Here is a 22,975-nt window from a genome sequence, read left to right as displayed (position 1 = left end):
ACTCCTTCTCTGTGACCACATCTTCACAGTTGTGATTCAGTTTCCCTCACCCAGGTGCATTTTAAACATGTCACAACTCATGGCTTATTTGGCATTGGGTACATTTTAGGTTGCCTGCTTCTTAATGGAATCTAGAGAGCCTCCTTGTACATCTCCAGACAGCAGCTAGGAAGCACTGTCTCTGGGAAATGGTGAGCGTTTTGAATCTCATTTACAGTAAATGCGTGCAAGTAAATCTCAGTGACTTTGGGCCTTGCTTGGCTGGTTCCCATAGCCAGCGGGAAATCTAATTTCCCTCAGTCTCTGGTAGCCACCGTTTACCGCTAACAGCTATTGTTTTTGGTCACTTAATGATAGTGCTTGCTTACATTAAATCAAACAGTATAAAAAGCATTTTGTGAAAAGGGGCTCTCCTCCCACCGGACCTCCTGACCTCTGATCCTCAGTTGACTCTTCCCAAAGGCAACTCTCCACTGTTGGTGCATTTTTACATTTAGGTTTTTTTTTTTTTTTGAGGAAGATTAGTCCTGAGCTAACATCTGTTGCCAATCCTCCTGTTTTTGCTGAGGAAGACTGTCCCTGGGCTAATATCCATCCCCATCTTCCTCTGTATGGGATGCCGCCACAGCATGGCTTGATATGGGGTGCACGTGCCGGTGGCTCAGATCCGCACCTGTGAACCCCGGGCCACCAAAGCGGAGCACGCAAACTTAACCGCTACGCCACCGGGCCAGGCCCATGTATTTAGTTTTTTTAATTAAAAGTAGCAATGTATGTTTCAAAAAGTGATGATGTGTGTCCAGATTACCACAGACGTTTAACAAGTGTTCATTCATCCCTCATCTCAGCCCTCACCTCTTTCCCGGCCAGCTCACGGCAGCTCAGACCCGTTTGGTTCCCTGACTGTAGAAATGGCAAAGACTTAGTAGAGGAAGAAGCTGAACTGATGGACGGAATTGTAGTTTTGGATTAAGCTAGGATATTGGGATCTAGAGCTGCATTGTCTAATATGCTAGCTACGTGCAGGTGTGGCTATTTAAATTAAAATTATTAAAAACTTAATGCAGTTCAGTTCCTTGGTTACGTTAGGCTCATTTCAAGCACTCACTAGCCACAAGTAGCTCATGCTACTACTCAGATCAGATCTAGAACATTCCGTCACTGAAGAAGGTTCTATTAGACACCAGTGTTCTAGATGGCCAGCAGCCTTGTCTTTACCACTGTGTCCCCTGGAGACGGCTCAGGAGACATTCTGGCTTCCAATTCTCCGCAACCTGCTTCACCTCCAGAGGCTGTGGCACTGTTTACTCTGCCTAGAACATTCCATTCACTCCCAGCCCACAGCTTTTGCCTAAGTAACTCCAGTAAGGTCCCAATTTAGGAGTTATTTTCTCCAAGAAAGCATCCTTAACCTCCAGAAGTCTGTATTACAGCTGCTCTTTTGGCTGTCCCCACAGCACCCTCTGCCCTGTACTTCCCGCCACACAGCATCATATTGCTATGTATTATTACTACCTGCTTGTTTGTCTGCATCTCTCATTTATCCACACAGCATCATATTGCTATGTATTATTACTACCTGCTTGTTTGTCTGCATCTCTCATTTATCCACTCAGTCATTCATTTATTGAGCACTTACTTTACACAGTGCCAGGCACTGTGCGAGGTACTGGGGATTCACTGGTGACTGAGACAGGCATAGCCCTTGTCTCACAGAGTGACTGTACAGTGAGAGGCAGGGGCCACACAGTCTCGTTCACCAATCTAGGTGCCTAGCACAGAGAGGTGCTCCGTACGTATTTGTTGACAGCATGAATGGAAGCTTCCTCAGGAGTGGGCTGTTACGACTCTTCCATCTGCATGGGGGCTGGGGCACAGATAACGTGCGATAAAATGAAGTCATCAATAGTGGTCCCCCACACTTCATGTCCACCCAGAACCTCAGAATGTGAACTTATTTGGAAATATGGCCTTTGCGGATCAAATTAGTTAAGAAGAGGGGCCCTAAATCCAACGACTGATGTTCTTATGAGAAGAGGAGAAGACACACCGAGAGGACCATATGAAGATGGAGCAGATACTGGCGTGAGGCGGCTACCAGCCAAGGAAGGCCGAGGATTTCCCGGAGCCACCAGAAGCTGGAGGCAGAGAAGCATCCTCCCCTAGAGCCTCCAGAGAGAGCGTGGCCCTGCCAACAACTTGATTTTGGACTTCTAGCCGACAGACCTGAAAGAGAATAAATTTCTGTTGTTTTAAGCCACCAAGTTTGGGGCAATTTGTTATGGCAGCCCCAGGAAACTAAACAGCCACTAAACATATTCTCATGGCTGTATCCATACTATGGAATTGTATGCACTTGTTGAAAAGAATGAAATGGATCGAATACACTGCCAGGAACACTCTCCTGATACAGTGCTTTTGTTTCGAGTATGTAAGATATAGTCCTGTCTACATAAGAAAAAAATACCACCTGTATGTTTAATGTGTCCTGTGTGTGTTCACACTTCATGGACAGGAAAACCTCCAGAAACAGTGTGGAAAGTGGAAGTGGAGAGCAAGGGAGACAAAGAGGGGTTATCACTTTTTATTCCATATACTTTGGCATTATTTTGATTTTTTTTTTTAACAATAAGCTTGTATTACTTTTGCAATTTGTTGAAACCATTAAACAATGAAAAGCATTTTGATTAGTGGAAGGTTGCAACTTATTTCCCCTGTACAGCAGCTCATTCCTAACAGGTCTGTGTCTGTCTCATCCAAGCTATTGGTGAGGAACCGTGCTAAGGGAAAAAAGCTTGGAACCACTGATGGGGTGCGTTTCTTCTTTTGTTTGAACCAGTTAGCTTATCCCTGTGTGTCAAGAGAAGGAATAGGACAGACACAAGATGGCTAGAGAAGATGGTCCTTTCTGCAATCGCTCTGCAAGGAAGCCCCTCCAGATCTGTCCCTCAGTACTTAGCAGGGTCAAGACTTGAGCAGGCCCTGAGGCCACCAGCCTTCTGGGTGCCACCTGTGACCCTGCCCCGTCCAGGCTCCGCCCTACCCAGGCTCCGCCCAGGGCTCTCTCTTCCGAGTCCAGGCTCCAGATCTTATGACAAATGACATCCGCCACTAGCCCTCACCCAGCTCTGGCACATGCAACCCCGGCACCCCTAGATCACCCAGCCTTTGACTTGGAGGGCAATGGGGAGCAGGAAAGTGAGAGGAGGCCTGTGACGAGCAGAGGGCTGGGTCCATGGCCTGGCGGCCGGGTCAGTGACTTCAGAGGAGACGCTGTGCCTGGGTGCGCCCCGGTGAGACAGTGGGTAATGAGATACCTACCAGAACCCTAAATGCAAGCACGGAGAAGCAATGGGAGGATCTTTCCTTTTATTAGAGAAGGAATTACTCTATTACTTGTGGCCGAGTCTGCACTGTAGAAACCACAGATGTACAGAGATGCAAACAGTTTACCCTCTTTCATTTCATTGTGTGCACTCCCAGCCTCTGTACTTTCCTGGCTCCAGAGGGGAGAACAGGAGGTCATGCTCTGTGCACTACGATCACAAATGCTCGGGGAAATGCTTTCCTCACCCACAGCTTCCTGAGCTCCGTGTCTGAGTAGCTGCAGGCTTCCAGGCCCAAAGCTGTTCATTCTCCATTTGTATAGGAGTCGATTGCGTGTGCCCTGTAGGAAAGCTGTGAGCCCCATCAGGGCTCTGAAGGAAGGCTGAAGGCGGGCATTGATCCCACACTGGTGGTCAGATGATTCATTAACTCCCAGTGAATCGTTCGGAAAGACCGGGGAAAATCCTCCGTGCAAAAACTGTTGTCCTCATCTTTGTCACGAGGTGATTTTTTACAACGTGAACAGAGCTTTTGCAATTTCTCTCGTATGTGATTGCTGTTCTAAAGCTTTCATTCTCTTGGACCAAGCATCACCTGAGAGCCGGAGTCAGCCCTGCTCAGGGAACATGGGAAGTTTGGCAGGGGGGCCAGCCTTTGGGTCCACCCTGGCTGCCTCCCGCCCTCTTGGTCCTTGGCAGACATACTCTTCCGCCTTCCTGACCTGGTGGGACACTGACGTTCCCTTCTGAAGGGCATCTACAGGAAGACCGCATCACGTACAATCGTACATAGTATGTGTGAACGTCAGCCATGTAGTCAGTGAGCTACTACTGTCATTTTTATGCTTCTGACTTTAATTCTTTACAGTATTTCCATACTATTTCTCACCATTTAAGTTTTATCTAACAAAGTGAGCAATCGAGATGTTCCTCTCCCAGTTAGGAGTTGTCACAAACTTCAATAACTATCCCTCCACCCCCAGCTCACCTCACAGTGGACCATGCCACCAGAAGGAAGATATTTGGGGGTAAGTTGGCCCTTCTCAGACCCTTCGAACTGCACAAGACTACATGGCTGTCTACTCGTGAGACCGGCCCTGCCTGCAAACCTGGAAAAGCACATACATCAGAATAAATTACCCAGGTTAGAAAAATGTTTAATTTACCATCACACTGAAATTGTTTTTTAAGATTTAAAAGCTGGGGATGGTGATAATTTAAGGTTCTGAAAAGGAAAAGAAAAATAAAAACCTAAGAGGAACTCCATAAATGCGTAAAAGACAACAGACTCAGCTACGGGGAGACTGAGCCCTGGTCCTTTCCTAGGAGAGGTGTGACTGAGCCGTAGCACAGTGCAGCGAGGGGTGAGCCAACAGCCCCGCAGGCCCACACCAGTGCGGCCATGTTATATTGCTCCGTTAAGTAGATTGAAGCATCACATTGATGCCCGCAACCAATATTTGCCAAGCACCGACTATAGCCCAGAGACTGCTCTGGAGTTTTGGGATGCACCAGTGAACAGAACAAAGACCCCTGCCCTCAAGGAACGTACGTTCCAGCGAGGGGAGAAAACAACAGCAATATTATAATTGCCTATTATAAGGCAAATTCTATTTGCTATTCTATATGCTAAAGGTGATGAGGGCTATGGAAAGAGAAGGAGGAAAGCCAGATAGGGGAGATCCGGCACTGTTCTGGGAAGAGGGTTTGTGGACAGGGCGGTGAGCCATCTTAAATGGGATTATTCAGAACAGAACTCACTGAGAGGTGAGATTTAGGCAAACACTTGAAGGAGTTGGAGGAACTAGCCAAATGGATATCCAGGAAAAGGGCGTCCCACGCTGAGGGAACACTAGAACAAAGGCCTGGATGCAGGTGTGTGCCCGGAACAGTTGAGGACGGCAGAGGTCACTGTGGCCGGGGCAGAGTGGTGGAGAGGAGTGTGTAGAACATTTGGGGAGAGAGGCAAGGAGGCCCAGTGTGGGGGCCGGCTGAACACTGTCAGGACCTTGCTCTTACTCTGAGTGAGGAGGGGCCTGGCAGGGCTCAGAACAGGACAGTGGCGTGGTCTGACTCATGTTCTACAAGGGACACTCTGGCTGCTGTGTGGAAAATAAACTGAAAGAGGACCAGGGCAGGGGCAGGCGGACCAGAGAGGAGGACAATGCACAAATCCAGTGCCTCACTCCAGAACGGCAGGGGAAATGGAGAGCGGTGGTAAGATTCTGGATCTACTCCGAAGGTTGGGTCAGAAGCACTTCCTGGTGGATCTGGACATGGACTGTGAGATAAAGAGAGAAGTCAAGAATGATTCCAAGGGTTTTGGCCTGAGCAAATGGAAGTACGGAGTTGGCATCCACTTAGGTTAACTAGAGTGTCAGAAATTATTCATGTAGCATTCTCTATATTCTTTAATAACAAAAGGATGCAAGCCTCCTAAAGATGCTTATAACCTGAATTTGTCTGAATTATCATAAGATAGTATACAGTCATGCATCACTTAACGATGAGGATGTGCTCTGAGAAATGTGTCCTTAGGTGATTTCATTGTTGTGTGAACATCACAGAGTGTACTTACACAAACCTAGATGGTACAACCTACTACACACCTAGGCTATATGGGACTAATCTACAGGACCACTGTCCTGTATTCAGTCAGTCGTTGACCAAAACGTCGTTATGCGGTGCATGACTGTACAGCATGAACCAACATCATATGCGTGTAGCAAACTGCCAGGACTCAAGTAGAAAAATTGAAGTCTAAAGACCATTCCTGACTCTTGAAAGTGTATACTAAGAATATGTGGTGCATGACTTGATGAAATGATTTCCAGAAATTCCCTTCCACTCAAACCTGGTCATGGAAGCTAACAAATGAGCAGGAAATAAAACATTACATTAAGAAACTTCTCCAGTGTTTAAAGCCACATGTGAACAGTGATGACTATCTGCGTCTTTTAATCTGATTTTAAAATGTATCCCATTTCCCAAAAGAAAGTAGACATTTGCTTTTTACGACAACTGCAGAAAACAAAGGAGAACCTGGAGTCTGCCAGTGTGAACACAGAATGATAGTAATTTTTCTACAGTGTATGTTGTGCCCTGGGCAACAATACAACAATGAGTTGTTAGAGTCAATCTTGATGAACTTATGCAGCCTTAGCTGTGGCTCCCAAAAATACAAGTAAGCTGTGCCAAATTCTGGGAGCATAAATGGGTTTATGTGTTGCTTGCCAATGCTGATATGTTGTCAAAATTATTAATCTGCCTAATTATTTTCACCTATGGATTGGAAAATTGCATTCAGCACAAGTGTACATAGTACATGTGAACGTCATACATGTCACATGAACATGTGACAGTAGTCACATGAACTATTGATATAATGTGCATTTTTATGTTTGCAACTTGAATTCGTTCTTTAAACACACAATATGCCCTTTGGACTAGATTTCTGGAGACAAATACCCAAGTCCTCATTAATTATATCCTTCACTAACTTTTCTAGCTGGTCTTCTCAGACTGTTGTCTGAGAGCAGAAGTTCCTCTGCCCCTGCCCATTTGCTCAGTCAGTTGTTCCTCTCACACCAGAGGCCCCTGAACCATCCTGTCCCAGAGCATGAAAACCACAAGCAAAACACCCACCTCAGCTCCTCGGGTAGGAGTGAGCAAGGTGGGCCGGCGTGGAGCAGGGCGGAGCCAGAGGCAAGAGGCTGGAAGGGAGCTTTGCTTGGTTAAGCAGAAGGTCTTCCTGAACCTCTCCAAGGTATGTCTCCATTACAAATATTATCTCTCAATTTTTGTCTGGTATTTATTTTCTTTAAAACCAGGTTTGCTCTCCATTCTCCAATTTCTATGGTATTGCTCTAAAATAAATATCAACCTGGGGCCAACCCCATGGCCTAGTGGTTAAGTTCGGTGCACTCTGCTTTGGTGGCCCAGGGTTCGGTTCCCAGGTCCGGACATCCACCACTCATCAGTGGCCATGGAGGCAGCAACCCACATACCAAATAGAGGAAGACTGACACAGATGTTAGCTCAGGGAGAATCTTCCTCAACAAAAAAATAAACAAATAAATAAATATCCCCCTATTATGAATGCAGGAACCCCCATAGGAGCAGACCCTTGTTTCTCTGAACACAGCTCAGTTCTAGGAATTACTATGTGGAAAGGCAGCTCACCAGGCTGGTGGGGGTGTGGACTTTGGGGTAAACAGACCCAGATTTCACTCTGGGCCTGGTGGCTTGTCAGCTCCATCACTAACTTGACCCCACATTTCCTCATCAATAGGAAGGGAGGCAAAATAGGGAAATGGATACCCACCCTTCCCTGCCACAAGGAGTCACTAGGGTACTGCAGTATTTGCCACCACACCACAGGTGTCCTCAGTGGCAGATTATTGCCTCACAGGGTTGTTTGCAGGAGTGAATGAATTGATACTTGCTCAAGCATTTTGTAAACTGTAAAGTCCTGTAGGAACTTTAGATTAGCAATTTATTTGGACTGCTGGAAGCACTTGCAATGGAAGAACCTAGAAAAGGTAAATTGCTCTCTCAATCCCCAAGTGCCTTGTCACTTCCAGGAAACCACTCCCCAAAGCAGGATGTTAACCAGCGTTGTCAGCAGCTCTGGGGATGGTGGCCAGGGGAGCCGGTTCCTTTGCCTTCCCACCTGATGGCCTGAGGCCCAGGGCCCTGATCTGGAAAAACATTAGAAGTCACTGTGCTGAGTCCAAGGAGTGTGGAGCGCTCTGTGCGCCTTGAAGAGAAGACTTAGAGTGGCTTCTCTGAAGAGCTGACCTCGCTGAGCCAGCCTCTGGTCCCATGCACTAGCTCAAGTCCCACCCACTGTCTCCTCCGGGACTCCAGAGAGGGGTCCTCACCCCCAGGCCTCCTTGGGACCCCGGGGAACACTGCAGAGGGGAGATTCCTAAGGACGAATGACCACAGAGAAGATAGAATTGGCAGTCACAGTCCTTGACAAAGACATTAATTATATAAAGCTTGATGACTTCCCTTGCCCACTGTAAAACAAAGAATGGTAATGGTCCAGATTTATGTCAGCCAGGGAAAGTACTAGAATGGGGCCTCTTCCTTTGGACCTCGCCAGCTGCTCACGCTGCTGCCCCAGGGCTTCAACTTCCAGATGGGCTGGCCCAATGGGAAAGCCAGCCCGGAGCTTCCTTCTCTGTGACAGTGACCTCATGCCCCTCAGGGCCCTGGCTGCCTCGCCCAAACAATGCTACTGCGGTCCAGGCCCATGCTACCAGCCTCTTTCCAAACATCGCCTCCACCAGCTGTTGACAAACTGAAGTTTCACTGCTGAGGTACTACACAGCGATAGCTTCACTCCAAAGGAAGGGCAATCTCTACTTCTACCCCTAGAGCAATGTCGAGGCCAGAACAGTCACCTTTTGTATTAATTTACACGTTTAGTCACTAACCCAGTAATCAGAAAGTACTCTCGAAGCCATGAAGAGTTACCCAAATATGAAGTGGTATTTTGATTGCTGTGGCCAGCCTGTTGGAGTTGGACCGATGAGTTCTGTCTGCTGAATTTCAGAATCTCTTTCGCCTCTAAAAGTGAGTGCTTTTAGAGAGCACAAGGTGTGAGCTTATTTTAAAGTGCAGGGACTTAAAATCGTTTTATTTTAGAATTTCACAATCGCCCTGGGGATAAAGACACCTGGGATGTCCTAAAATCAGGGCTGGGAATCTTTGATTTAATCACTTGGAAAGGAGCACAAACTGGGCTGGGTACCCAGGTGGACTGGAAAATCTAGTTTAAATTTTTTTTCACAACTCTCAATCTGTAAGCTAGCCACCGTTGTCACTCTTGTGTTGTTTTTTGCTTTGTGGCCCTGGGCAAGGTAGGGGTGGGGAGGAATAAAGGGGAGAAGGACACAGGAGACTTGATACACATAATTCTCCCCTTTAGTCAGGGTCTCTGGGAACGTGTTTTTTTCCAGTCCATTGTCAGCTTGACAAGGAGGACTCTGCCTTCTCTTTCCCTTTGAGCCCCTAGAGGCACTTGTGGGTGCAACGCTTCTGCATTTTTTTAACCCTCAGAACTGTGATTGCCCACCTCCCCAGGGAAAAGCCTGAACCCACAGCCCAGCCACGGGGAGTAATCAACAGCGTGCGGGAGCGCGGACGAGGCGCATGTCCATTATACCCAGGTCTCACGTCAGTAAGCTGCTTTCAGGTCTTTCTCTCTTGAAAAAAATCTTTGATTTCAAGTTTGGGTCACCCTGGGCATTCCTTGGTTAGTCCTCCTTCCTTCGAGCTTTTGCTCTCCTCAATCCCATCTGACTTTCCAGGGCAGCCGTGGGAGGCGGGAGGCCACAGGCGCCCCCAGCCTCATTCCCTAGATGGTGGAGCCAGGAGCTGAGTCTCTCCAGCGCCTCTCTGGCGGTGTGCGTTCAGTGAGTCCAGGCCTGCCTGACAGAGCCCCGAGATCTGGTATCCGGGTCGCTGGCCACGCTCTGTGCTGGGTCCTCGGGAGTCAAGGTAAAGAGGCACTCTCCTGGTCTCCTGCCCCAGCCTTTCTCTTTCTTCAGAAAGTGTTGTTTATAATTTGCAACAATGTTATCACTATGGAAGCAGTTTTCCCCAATGCGCCATCTGCTTCCAGAAGTGCTTTTCCACAGATAAAACACAATGTACATCAATGACAAACTTGCCAATGATTTAATTTGTGAATAAAAGAGTAACTATGTGAGGTGGTGGATGTTGACTAAACTTGTTGTGGTGATCATTTTGCATAAATACATATATCAAATCATTATGTTGTACACCTAAAACTAATACAATGTTTCATGTCAATTATATCTCAATAAAACTGGGGGAAAACCCTTTAATTAAATGTGAAGTTGCCTTGGAAGCCCTCGCCTGCCCTGTGGATTTCATTAGAAGCAGTCCTCCTGGCCTCTCGTCTGTGCCCCACGGCCTGCGATCCAGCCTGCAGGGAAGCCAGACGTGTGCAGAGACCGCAGGCTGCCCTGGCCGTTGTCACAGGTCACAGACCACCGGGCGAGGCCGTCTCAGAGCCCTCGGTGCTGATGGGCCTTTCCTCCCGCACCCGTCCCGCCCCCTGCACTGGGCTCGCTCATCACAGGCCCTCACACCACCGTGCGGGCAGGAACTTGAGGATGAGGCTGGCTGCATTTCTGTTTAGCTCCAACTGCTGTAAATATGCACCTTAGCGTGTGCGACTCCTTCCTCCCTCCACGGCCACCCGTCCCCGGCAGGGGTCTCAGTCAGCCCTCTGACCGAGGACACAGTGCGACTTCAGATGCGGCTTTTAGGATAATCAAGCTTCAGATGTCAATACAGATCTGGATCTTCAGGGGCCTGGGGTAGGGGAGATCAGGGGTGTGAGCTCGTAACAAGAGCCCGGGGAACAAGGCGCAAGACAGGGCTCAGCGCCTACCCTTCACGAACTGTGGCCAGCAAGATGATCACTTTGCACCCCTTAAAATGAGGGAGTAAGACAAAAACCAAACTGCAAATAATTTTCCGCCTACCCCACATGAAAATGCCAACTCATCCTATTAAACAAAAGTACCTGACAATGCCAGAAGTTGGCTCTGTTTAAAGATCACAAAGCACTTTTCTTTTTTCTTTTTTTCTTTTCATCACAGTAATATGTATACTTCGCTTCAAAAATAAAATTCGTTTCAACAGTTCCACGCCATGTAAACCCGCCCTCCCAACAGAGCGTTTAAACTTTCCGGTTCCCAGGATCCCCAGGGAGGTGTGAGCAGGGTCCGGCCCATCACCTGGACCTTCCCCACCTTTGACTTGGAACTGAGCACGCGGGGAAGGAGGCAAGGTGCGGGGCCTGCTGCTGACGGCCGGGGCGGTGGGCGTCCGGGTGGCGGCCCCCGGTCGTGGTGGAGGCCATGGCTTCCTCGGTGGCCGTGTCTGTAGTCCAGTTCTGGGAGCCACTGTGGAAACACAGCCTAGAGTCTCCCTCTGCAGACGTCTCCATGACTCTTGGAGCTATCGCTGTTCCTTAATAAACTCCTGTCTTCTTAAGAAAAAACGCCAGCGGAGTCTGTTGTCTCCACTAAGAACCCTGACAGAAAAGGATTCTGGGTGTACAGCGAACAACAGCAGCCTCACCCTAAGCCGGGCTCCCGGTGGCAACACTGGGAGCCGTGTGAGCTGATGCTTCCGCTACATATTAATTTTAGATCCAATGTTTTCACAGGATTTTGTGAACTTAACACAACTATCCACTCCTATTTTCCCTCTTTCTTTCTCCAAATGTATTTATACATTAATGGTCCATTTTACATTAAACTCTGCAAATATTTACTGTGGAGTTAAGCAATGTACTATATGTTTCCCTTTTCATATAACCTTTTATTTCTAATTGTTTTTTCAGTTGCTTAGTTTTCTAAGCTAAAAAAGGACTTATTGCTCTTGTTTCCAAATGTTCTAACTGATCCAGCAACGCTTTCCTGGGATGAGAATGTTTACGCAATTTGCCCAAGAAGCCGATGGCAAAAGGGGCAACGAGGACACAGTTGCAGAGTCCTGAAGGGGCGTGGCATCGCTCATCTACGCGTATTTTATACGTAATACACCAGACAGAGTCATAAGGTAAGAAGCAGTGATACACAGGAGACAAATCTAGAACTGAATTTGTTCAAACAAGATGATGGCGGCTAAGCCAATACCGCAGACTCTTAGCGTCTGTTGATTCACAGTGGCAGCTTCAACTACTCTCAAGATTATGGAAGTCAACAACATGGAATAATGCAGTTTTGCTGAGTCTCCGTTTCTCTTATTTTCTGTTAGGTTTCAAATATTTATTTTTATTGATTTATTGATTGATTTTAATATTTTATTGCTTCTTAAAAATTACCAAGGAAATAAACCAGCACTGGATCAAAGTCAAATAATATACGAGCAAATAAAGTAAAAAGTGTGTCTCCTTAACTCCCGCCCACCCTCCCCACCTTCCCCGCAAAAGAGTTGTGTTTCCTCCCAGACTCTCCCGAGTGGTGAGGTGTGTGGCGAGGTCGTGGGGACTTGAGCCCTGCTGTGAGAGAAGCCTGAGTTCCGAGTCTTGCTCTGCCATTCAGCAGCTGAGTGGCCCTGGGCAGTTTCCTTGGGCTCTGAGCTCCGGCCGTCCCACCTCCAGCACACGGGTGACTGTAATGTCTACCTCACAGGGTCATCCGAGTGTGTCTCGAATATCATAAACCCAGAACTTCGGGACTCCCAGGAACCCTGCCTTGCTGCCCACCCAACAAGTGAAACAGTGTATTTTTATCATTCTGACTCTCACGAAGAGATTATAACCTTTAGCTTGTGTATAAATTATACTTCAATTTTTTTTTTCTTTTTGTTGCCAGGTATTTTTTGTGTGTGTGTGTGAAGAAGATCAGCCCTGAGCTAACATCCACGCCAATCCTCCTCTTTTTTTGCTGAGGAAGACCGGCCCTGAGCTAACATCTATTGCCAATCCTCCTCTCTTTTTTTTTTTTTCTCCCTTTTTCTCCCCAAAGCCCCAGTAGATAGCTGCATGTCATAGTTGCACATCCTGCTAGTTGCTGTATGTGGGGCATGGCCTCAGCATGGCTGGAGAAGTGGTGCGTCGGTGCGCGCCCGGGATCCGGGATCCAAACCCGGGCTGCCAGTAGCGGAGCGCGAGCACTTAACCACTAAGCCACTGGGCCGGCCCCTATACTTCAATTTTTTTAAAAAAGACTAGTAGCTTTGTAGAAAATGCCCCTAAAAATGCAAAATGCTGTGTGTCAGCAGTGGAAGTAAAAAGAAAAAATTTTAAAAGTGATAGTTCTTAACTAGGAAAATCAAACTTTTGGGTAAACTACGGAGTGGAATTTCAGCTTTGACGTTACCTTAGAGCAAGGACGGGAACAAAGTCCTGTACACTCTGCTCCAGAAACAGGAAAACAAAGACGGCGATTTGTGGAACTCTTCTCAGCAAAGGCTCTAAGTGGTACAAAGTTGTGCATGTGAGAAATATGACTCAAAATTAGAACTCTAATTAACTTGCAGGGTGAGGATAGTCACAGAAACCGTGTGAAACCAGACAGAAGTATGCAGAGCCAGGAATCGCAACAAACACTTCTTTAGCCAAAACTTGTATGGGTTAAGAAAGTCTCCAAAAATATCCCTTGAAAATCCTTTTCTGGTGACTGAAGGAGACTGCCGGGAAGGAGGAGGTTTTTGAGAGGTTGGAGCCATGGTTGTGCAGAGGTCCGGGAGGTGTGAGGACGCTGATGTGAGTATCGGGATAACTGCCCGGTGCCACACAGGGAAGACTCTGAGGTCCGGCTCTGCGTGTGGAACTGCCCTGCCCCCAACTGCCAAAGGCACACTCTGCCTTCAGTGCCCGTCTCAGGGCCTTCCCTCACCCTCCGTCCTCACCCTCCCTTGTCCTTGCCCCTCTCATCTCCCACCTCAGGTGCCCAGAGCCTGTTTCCTCCCCCTATTTCTGTGCTTATTCTCAGAAAAGGATATGACAAACTCATTCACACTCGTGTGTGTGACAAGACTGTCACCTGCTCTCTAGCAAAGCTGAAACTGTGGTCACAATTACAAAGGCCTACAGAAGTCCAGGTTTTTGTGTAAACTTTTCTGATTTTTATTTACTAGCAACCAATCACCTTTGTTCAAGTATGTGTAAATGGGCAGCCTCTGGCCACAGGTCACCGGGAGAAGGCCCCGTGCAGATGGAGGACTGGAGTGACACGTCCACACGCCAAAGAACACCCAAGATGGCCAGCAAACCACCAGAAGCTAGGAAGAGGCAAGGAAAGAGTCTTCCCCACAGGTTCCAGAGAGAGCAGGGCCCTGTTGACACCTGGATTTTGGATTCCAGCCTCCAGAACTGTGAGACGATAAATTTGTGGTACTTTGTTACAGCAGCCACAGCAAACCAACACAGATTTTGGTGTTTAATGCCCTCTGGCTTAAACCAGACATGAAGCGTAATGTCAGACGTCACTAAGCCACAGGGGGCATCTTTCCACACCGTGTTGGTGACCACCAGCTGGTAAGATGTCCCTAGTCACATGGCTTCTCATTAAAAGGTAGTGCAGAACCACGTGACCAAGAGGTGGACTTCACAATTGTGCAGAAAGCCGCTGATTGCGCATGGGCCTCAGGGAGCCAGCAGGGCATCCGGCACCAGGAAGTGACTCAGAAGTGACTTTGAGCCCCATTTTACCAGACGACATGACTATCTCTGAGGACTCTGGCCCAGACCCTACTGGAGAGTCACCTGTTGGGCCAGAATGAAACGGCAGGAAGTGTGCCCCAGCAACCACCTGCCCCAAACGGATCGGGTCCACCAGCAATGGTGTTGGGTGGAACTCTGCGTGGCTGCTCATCTACTCCTGCCTTCAGAATTCACTATTGCCTTCGGATGCCAGGGTCGCAATGGGAGCGACTGGCTTTATGGAAAGACGGCCTCTTTTAACACATTCCTCTCTGAGCTGGATCCTGACACCAGGGCGGCCGTAGACCCGTCTTAGAAGGACAGGACAAACCTGGTGACACCCTGAGTCCAGGGGGCCAGAGCCAGAGCGGGCTCTCACAGCCGCCCTGAATCAGGTGAATTATTCCTCAGAGTGGACACAGAAGACGCCTGGGGGGAAATGAGGGTCTGCTGCTGCAGAGAGAGTGAGGTAGCCCAGAGGAGCTGATGGGACGGTCACGAGGTCCAGGCAGAGCAAGAGCCTACAGAAGCACAGGGGCTGAGGTGGGAAGCGGCAGCGTGGAGACTGTTCTGGAAGGGGATGCCGGGCAGCGTGAGGCATGGTACTCAGAAGAAAGCGCGTGACAAAGCAAGCCTGCTGGGGCCTTGCCCCTTTTGGGTTCTGATCTTGTGGCCCAGGGGTGGAGCGCTGGTTTACAGAGCCAGGACCAGGCCAGAGAGCAAGAGAAGCAGGCCTCTTGTCTCCTCTGTGGAGTCAATGAGGCGTCTCCGTGTCCTTCCCAGGCAGGGTTGCCAGACAAAATACAGGCCACCCAGTGAAATCTCAATTTCAGACCAACAGTGAAGAATTTTTAGTATAAGTATGCAAATAGTACATGGGACATACTTAGACTAAAACGGTGAATAATTTTTAATGTCGGTGTGACCCAAGTGTTGCATAGGACATCCTTACACTAAAAAAGTATTCATTGTTTCTCTGGGATTTTTAGTTAATTGGGTGTCCTGTATTTTTATTTGCCAAAGCTGGCAGCCATTTCCGAGGCAACAAAGGAGGTCCCTCCTTCAGCATCACTCTCCTCATCAACAACCAATAAATGCCCATGTACAGGAGACAAAATCCGAAGGGCTGCAGAGAGAAGCAGGAATATGGGCATAGGCAGAAACCTGCTAAAGTAAGCTCCTCGTGCTGCCTCAAGCAGCTTGAAGATTGTGGTGATGCCTGCCCTTTAGAAACTCAACCCAAACAGTCCTTTTCTCCAGACCACATCCTCGTAGTTGCAGGAGATTTCGCCTTCTTTTACCATCACTACCCAAAGCCACCATCTTGACTGTGGCTCGCCATGCCAGGAATGGGGTTTGGGACCAGGCCCACTGCAGTTTCTCCCACAGCCATTGTAAGGAAGTGGTCACGAAACAAAGTGAATCTGCTATGGTTGAAAGCTGGAGTGCTGACCCAAAATATTTCCAGCGCGTGGAGCTGGCTGGCAAGCTGAGAGCCTGAAGAGACAAAAAGGCTGTCTGGCTGCTTTGAGATGCCCAGATCCTCGAAGGGCGGCTTTTTCTGCATGCTATTAGCTGTGTTCCAACAGGCAGGGAGCCAAGTTAGGCAATCCAGTGGGGGACATGCTGGCAGACACAGGGCTTGGCCTTGAGCTTCATTTGGAGGACAAGGAGGGAGGACTGGGGGATTGGATGGCCAGAGGCTCAGTCCTCACCTTGGGGTGGCACCTCAGTTTCCCTATGTCCTCCTCACTCCGATGCCATTCACTTCTTGGAACACCCCTGTGAATTCGCTACTGTTCTCTCCATTTTACAAGCGGGGAAAGTGAGGTTTCCTAAATTATCCAGTGGGTTAAAATTCCAGCTCAGCTCTTTTAAATTACACTTTATTTTTTTATTTTTTATTTTTTTTATAAAGACAGTGGCACCTCTTAACTTGTGCCGTTTCTTCAATTTTTATTTATTTATTTTTTCCCCCAAAGCCCCAGTAGATAGTTGTATGTCATAGCTGCACATCCTTCTAGTTGCTATATGTGGGACGCAGCCTCAGCATGGCTGGAGAAGCAGTGCGTCAGTACCCACCCAGGATCGAACCTGGGCCGCCAGCAGCGGAGCACGCACACTTAACCGCTAAGCCACGGGGCCGGCCCTACACTTTATTTTTTAGCTAGGTAACACAATCACAGAGTTCAAAATCCAAAACTTACTTAGGTGAAAAGTCTGCCTCCCCAGGCCCCAGTCTCCTAGCTCCCCTCCAGGGAGGTGACTGACATTGTCCACATATTATATGTCCTTCCAGAGAGATCTTATAAATATGTGGTTTTCTGCTTTTCTTTTCTCAGACAGCTGATGGTTTACTATACACACTATTCTGCTGTTATGACTGAAACCAAGCTCTTTCAGTCTTGATCTAGTACTCTGTCTTTCTAAAAAGAAAAAACAGTATTTTCCTCATTACAAAATATAGTCAATTTAATAAATTAAAGAAAAATGAAAAGAATAAAATATCAACTCTTGTCCTCCTCCCCAGAGGCCACTGCTGTTACCTGTCGGGTGTTTCACTCCAGGCTTTTTACGTAGCTGCTGTTGGTAAACTTTGTGTCCTCTTCCTACTGCACCGCAGGCACCGTCCTGGATGGAATTAAGGACAGAAAGGCAGTGGAAAGAAGAAGAGAAGAAGAAACAGGAGCAAATAATTTGTCCAGAGGGCACAGGGGCAGTGCGGGCCAGGAGAAGTCAGTAGTCAAGAGAGGACGTGCACGTTTATCCGTCCTCTGAGGACTTTTTTTTTGAGCCCCAAGTACCTGCTCTGTCGGAACACAGATCCTATAGTAAAATCGCAAGCAGGGGAAAATAAATCCACAGACCATCTCAACACTGTGGGATAAGTGCTAAAACCACAGGAGGCCTAGGGAGCAGAAGAGCCAGAGGATGCGGTAGGAGTCAGGGCCGGCTCTCCCGCAGAACGATACCTGAGCTGAACCTTGACCCACCGCCCTGTAGGGTCAAGCCAGGCCACGAGTGGAGAGGGCATTCCGTTGAGAAAGGGACTGCAGAATTAGAGATTGCTTAGTATGGCGGCAGGAATGGCAAGAGACAGGAAGCAACAGGTGTGTAATATGAAAGGAATTTTGGCTTTATCCTGAGGGGAACATGAAGCTCTTGAAAGTCTCAAAGCAGGAAATTGATACAATTGGATTTGCACTTTGACAAAGACCAAGTCTGGCTGCTGAGGAGGAAACACACCAGGAGTGCACATGGTGGGAGGAGTCTGGACATTGGAAAACAGCTAGGGCACTGCTTCCTAAATCCAAGCGAGAGAAGATGGCTGCGTGGACAAAGGCTGGGGGTGATCTTATGGATGGAGAGACTGGGAGGGATCCTGAAGAAGTTTTGGACGTAGATTTGGTGACTGATTGGGGATAAGAATGGCTCCCACATTGAGACATGGGCATTTCTTGACTCAAAATTCTTCTCTGGCTCCCCTTTTTCTACAAAAGTGTAAGCTTCTGAGCTTGGCATGAAGACGCTCAATGACATCATTTCAAACTTCCTTTGTAATCTTACTATCTTTCCCTCTTTCTCTCTTAACTTGTGCTTGAGCCATAGCAGAATGCTGGTGATTCCCCAAGCATGTCCTCCGTTTGCCCAATGTCCTCCTCCACCTATCTTCACGTCCCATCCTTCAAGCCCAGCTCAATGCCACCTCCTTCCTGCCTGCCCTTCCCTTCTTCATTCTACTCATTTGGAACTAATCTCCTCTCAGTTCCAGTGCAACTTTGTTTCTCCATCTGCTGAAACACTCACACATTCTACATTTTACTTTTTGTAGAAGTGTCTTATTTTCACTGCAAAGTTAAAAGCTCCTTGAAGGCAGAGACTGCAACTCTCTCGGAAGCACAAGAAATGTTTGTTGAATTGAAATGAGCATTCACTGGGGAAACCAAGAAGCTTTGTGAAATAGAGGAGAAATAGGCAAGCGTACGGGGTTCAGTTGGGTAAGTAGAGTCTAACCCGTGAGCAGACCCTGAAGGTAGGAAGGATTGGCAAGAGCATAGTTAATGTTAAGGCCATGACCTTGGGCCCAGGACAGAGGTTGATGCCCTGGTTTTAGGCTCCCTCCCTCCTTCCGTCAAGAAGCAGAGACTCACAGATTCTGATAGACTCAATAGAGCAGGAGTAGGGGACGAGGTCTTTGGAGGTGCTTGGAGTCAGATCCCAACACCATAAATTGGAGAATCCAGATGGTTTTATGAAATGCTCTGTGGTCATTAGATACCCCTACCAGCCCCTTCTGCAAATAAGAACCAGGCTTCCTTCTCTGACTGTCCCTGAGCCCTTACTGTCAACTTTTACAACTTGTAGGAGCCTGTAGTGACCACAGGCGAGCCGTCACTGCCAGGGAGCTCCCATAACTCAGCCTGAAGGCAACTCTTTCTAGCTGAGCAGGTCTCTTTCAAAATTGGGGTGGAGGGTGAGGGAGAAGAAGAGAACTGCAGTGAGGAAGCATCGTGATGACGTTCCTGGCCTGAGCAGAGGCCCAGTATGCTGGGTGCCACCTTGTGCAGGGCCTCAGAGACCAAGGTATATCTTGGTTCGCCCCAGATTGCACCTTCTGATTGGAGAAGCAAAGGACCAAATAGGAGAAAAGAAAGTTCTACAAGATCTTCCCTAAAATACAGGAGGAGAAGGCATTGGGAGCCCCTTTCTTAAGAGTAAACGTGGTCCAGGGGCCGGCCCTGTGGCTTGGTGGTTAAGTGCGCGCGCTGCGATGCTGGTGGCCCGGGTTCGGATCCCGGGTGCGCATCGAGGCACCACTTCTCCGTTCATCCTGAGGCCGAGTCCCACATACAGCAACTAGAAGGATGTGCAGCTACGACACACAACTATCCACTGGGGCTTTGGGGGGAAAAATAAAATAAATAAAATCTTTAAAAAAAAAAAAAAAAGAGTAAACGTGGGCCAGACAAGAAGTCTAAATGGGTTCCAGGTACTCCACAGTGTGGGGTCTGAGGAGCTACAGACCAGCTGGAGCACTTGGGAACCTCCCGTGCATGTTACTTGGCCATCTCCACCGCATCCCTGGCTGGAGCCCCTAACTCTGTGTGTGGTGCATTGGGCTGTGAGAAGGCAGAGGAGAGGAAAGGAGCAGAGTGGTTAGTAGGAAAGTTGAGAGAAAAGAAGAGCAGGAAGAGATATTTCAATGTGGCTCAAAGTTGCTCCATAGTAGAGAAGAGGAATCGAAACTATCGAAAGAAGTACCAATTCTTTAGTCATTCATTTATTCACTCACACAAGCACTTAGTGAGGGCCAGGCCTTGGAGGAGACAGACAATGTCCTTGAGGAGTTTACCATCAACTGCGTGGAAATGGAGAAACCTGCGGAACTGTGATACAAATGCCGTCATAATGGCGGAGAAAGGGCATCGCAGGATTTCCAGTGAAGAGTTTTTAACTTGGATCGAAGAGATCAGGGAAGATGGCATTGTGGCTGAGCTTTGAAGACTGAGCAGTATTCTGATCTGAAGGGGCTGAGAGGAAAGAATTAAGAGATTAGAGGGAAGAGACTGGTAAGAGGCGACAGCAACAGTCTGTAAAAGAGATTACAGCTCAAAAGCAGTAAGAATAGAGACAAGGTAACAGAGACCTTGGAAAATCTTCAGCCTCTTCCGAACCAAGGCATCCGAACAAGACTCAAGAGACAGGTGTCACCTAAGGTAGAACTTGAGGAGCTAGAAATGGGCCCCCAGGGTCAGAGGAGGGGGATTTTGTAGTGTCCACTGTAGGAATGTCCTGCAACTAACACATCACACATGTCAAGTGGTGGCGTCTTAGACCCCCGGACTCTCTTATCCTCCCCGTAGCTTCAGTGCAGGTGGGGGGTCCTTCCTCATAAAGGAAGGACCTCTGAGGCATCCAATATTCCGGCCCCTCTCAGACTTGGAGAAAGGACAGGGCAGAGGCCGAAACACCCCTGAACTCCCAGCCCTGTGAATCCTGCCCCAGTGCAGTCCTGAATCGCGCCTCCCCAAGGTCAAGTTAATACCAACCAGGTCGGGGATGTATTGTCCCATTTGCCTGATTTACAGGTGAGGAACCTGACGCTCAGAGATGTTAAGTAAACCGCTCAAGGCCTCACAGCCTGCAGGAAGTAGAAGTCAGTTTCAAACTCAGGATAGAGGCTGATATCACAGCTGATGCTCTTTCCACTTGTCCTACACCTTCTGACCAGACCTGGGGAGGCAACAAGATGAAAGGAAGGGCAGGAACCCTGCATCATTCAATTCTCAGGTCTGCCACACTCTCTGGTGACCTTGTGCAAATTACTCACATTTTCCAAACCTCAGTTCACTCACTTGTAAAAAAGGGATAAAGATAACCATTTCAAAGTGTTGTTTTGAGAATTAAATTATTCTTTGAATACAAGGGAAAAAATACAGGAAGCCTATCACAGACCCTGGCACATAGTAGACACTCAGTTAAATTTAGCTTACTTTCCTTTGCCTTTCTCCTTCAGGTCTTCTCAGTACCTCCTCTGAGAGACAGCGTGCAGGAAGGAGGGTAGGGAGAATGTTTCCCTTTTCACCCACTCCCTAGCACTCTGGGTAGTATGTCACAGGGGCCAGTCGCAGAGATCAGAGAATCATGGAATTCTGGAGTAGAGCTCATTCACACGTGAAGAGATGGGAACTCAGAAAAGAGTAAGATCGTTGCTAAGTGTCACATTGCTAGTCAACGCAGAGGTGGGACCAGGCATCAGTCATACAGCTGTGGTCACTGAGCCTCTTCCATGTGACCGGGCCCTCTGAGGCCCTGGCCATGCGGGATGGTCCAGACAGGTGAGGTAGCCTCCCTGAAGGAGCTTACACGTTAGCAGGGAGACTAATGGTAAGCAAATAGCTGCTGAGATAAGAAACCCTGGGAAAGAAGGGGGCCCCCATCCAGAGGGTGAGTTGGAGACTCAGAAGTGAGAAGGGATCCAGAGCACAGGACAGGTGGAAAGGGAACATCCTCTTTACTGCAAGAAAGAGGAGTGGGGGATGTGGAAGCAGATAGGACTGCAGGTTTGGGGTCTGGGAACTGAGGGCACCTCCAGCTCAGGGCTTCTGTGTCTGACTTTTCTCTCTTCTGTTAACTTCAGTTGTTACTTGAGCCCGTTTCCATGTTGCTGCATACAGTTATAATTTATCATCATTGCTTTCAATGAGTACAGTTGTCATGGCATTTCTTACATGAATATACTGCCACTCAACCATTCTGTTGTTGGCGGACATTTAGGTTCTTTCCAGTCTTGGGCTATTTCAAACAATGCCACTCTGCATGTTTGGATACATCTCTTTGAATTCCTATGAGCATATTGAGGGGGTTATATATCTAGGAGTAGAATTGCTGGGTTGCAGGGTATGCGTTTTTTCAATTTTAGAAGACAGGGCCTCAGTTTTCCAAAGTGATTGTTCTGATTTGCTCCCACCAGTAATGCTTGCAATTTTCAGTTGCTTCACATCCTGGAATAGTTTCTAAAATCTTAGCCATCCTAGTGAGTGTGTAGAGGTATATCATTGTGATTTTAGTTTGCATTTCCCTAACTGCTAATGAGGTTGAGCACAATTACATATGCTTATTGACTATCTGCATTTCTGCTTTTGTCAAGCTCAATCTCTGGTCAATTTTTCCATTGAGTTGTCTGTCGTTTTCCTATTGATTTGCAGCACTTCTTTCAACATCTGGATGTAAGCCCCTTTCTCAGGCCGGTTGCACGGATCTTTTCCCAGTCTCTGGCTGGCCTTTTCTACTCTCCTCATGGTGTCTTTTCATGAACAGAACTTTTTAATTTGCATCAATCTTTTAAAAAATATAGTGTTAATGCCAAGGTCATGAAGATACTCTTCAATATTGTCTTCTAAAAGTTTTATCGTTTTGCTTTTCACATTTAGGTCTACAACCTATCTGGGGTTGACTCTTATGCACAGAGTGAGGTAAGAGTCAAGTTTCATTTTCTCCTTATGGATGACCAGTTGTTGCGGGACCATTCACGTAAAAGTGCCTCTTTCCCCATTGCTTTGCAGTGACACTTTCATCAAAGTCAATGTTCATGTATTCCAGAGTCTGTTTCTGGGCTTTCTATTCTAAAACAGTATTGACTTAATGTTGTATAATTAGACAACAAAACATTATACAACAAAACATTATGAACATTTTACAGCAATTATACAACAAAAACAAAAACAAAAGTTGTATAATTTTATAATAAGTCTTGATACTTGGAACAGCAAACCTTTCCATCTTGCCTTTCTTCAAGGGAGAGTCTCAATCATTGTTGGCTCTTTGTATTTCCATATAAATTTTAAAATTGGGCTGTCAAAAAATATCTGTTGAGATGGGATCACATTGAATCTACACACCAATTTAGGGCGATCTGATAACTTTATAATACTGAGTCTTCCAATTC

The sequence above is a fragment of the Ceratotherium simum genome, chromosome 32 (assembly GCF_057802395.1).
Source record: "Ceratotherium simum simum isolate JZ-2026a chromosome 32, ASM5780239v1, whole genome shotgun sequence".
NCBI lineage: Eukaryota > Metazoa > Chordata > Mammalia > Perissodactyla > Rhinocerotidae > Ceratotherium > Ceratotherium simum.
Note: the sequence above shows the minus strand (reverse complement) of the source record.